Below are 1,319 nucleotides of genomic sequence, written 5' to 3' on the forward strand. Positions count from 1 at the left end.
CATTAGTGCAATCATCTGGGACTGCATCGTGGCCATGAATGTCTGCATTTGGGCTTGCATGGCCTGGATGGTTTGGGCCAGCTGTTCATGGCCTGTTTTCCCTCCTTGTTGACGTTTGAGGGGCTGCTGGGGCGGCAGGTTCCTTTTTGCTGCTGCGCTGTAGCTGACGGCTTGCGGCTTTTTGCTTGGGCCTTGTGGCATGACAATTGGCGCTGGAATTGTCCTGCGAGCTGTGGTTGTTGCTGGCTTCTTTTGAACAGGCTTTGCAGGACATCCTGAGTAGGAGGCTGAATGGGCACCTCCACAATTGGCGCATTTCGCAGCCTTTTTCCTAGGGATTTGACATTCCCTAGTTTCGTGCGCTCCTGCACACTTGACGCACTTGGCTGCAGCAGTGCATTTGGACTGGCCGTGTCCAAATAGCTGGCACCTGAAGCACTGCGTCGTCTGGCTTTTGGCGTGTTGGGACTCCACGCGGACTTGCAGATTCCCAAGGCTTCTGACCTCAAAGATATCCTTTTCAGTTTTAGGCAGTAGCACCAGCACTACTGCGATTGGTTGGCAATTCTTTCGCCACCTGACGATCGTGGTTGGGCGGAAGCCTTGTTGGCAGAGTTCCTCCCTGATTTTTCCTTCCGACCATGATTCCACAACTCCTCTGATCACTACTCGGAGTTGTTTCTCATCTTTCAATTGGTACGTGTGGTACTGGAACTTGCGTTGGTCCAGTACCCGGATCATGGCGCGGAAGTCTTCAACTGTGGGAGGGTGCGTTCTGACACCCTCCTTGGTTGTCACGCCACAGCCGTAGTTTATGCGTTTGTCAGCCAGAATGTTTGTGATTTCGTCGTAACGCTCTTTTTGACGGAGGACAATCGGTGGGATTTTTGTTCTCCGTTTCTCAGGTTGCTGCTGGGCGGCAAGGGTGGCCTGCTTTTTCTCCACACTCTGCTGGGCTGGACTGCTGGCTCCCTCGGCACGGCGGCTTTCCGTGGGTCTCTTTTTGTGCCTGTGGACAAATTTCTCCGATTAGATTCGTCCTCTTCACTGGAGGTCGTGGGCCTGGTTCTCTTCCTCTAACGCCGACGATTTGGGCTTGTAAAGCCCTCGCCGTCGGAAGAGTCCGTTGCCGGGCCCTTGCCCCCCTTGGAGGCTGCTGAAGGTGCTGCCGCCTCAGCGGGACCCTCTGCCGCCTCACTCTCACTGGAGGAGGAAGTGGAATCTTCTTCCATCTCCTCCCCTGCGACCTCCTTTTCCTCGGGTTGAGAACGGCTGGCCTCCAAGAACGTTTCCGCTCTTGTAGCCCGGTCCATCCAGTA

The sequence above is a fragment of the Dendroctonus ponderosae genome, unplaced genomic scaffold (genome assembly GCF_020466585.1).
Source record: "Dendroctonus ponderosae isolate FM_Combo_2020 unplaced genomic scaffold, Dpon_F_20191213v2 Dpon_F_20191213_1, whole genome shotgun sequence".
Classification (NCBI taxonomy): Eukaryota; Metazoa; Arthropoda; class Insecta; order Coleoptera; family Curculionidae; genus Dendroctonus; species Dendroctonus ponderosae.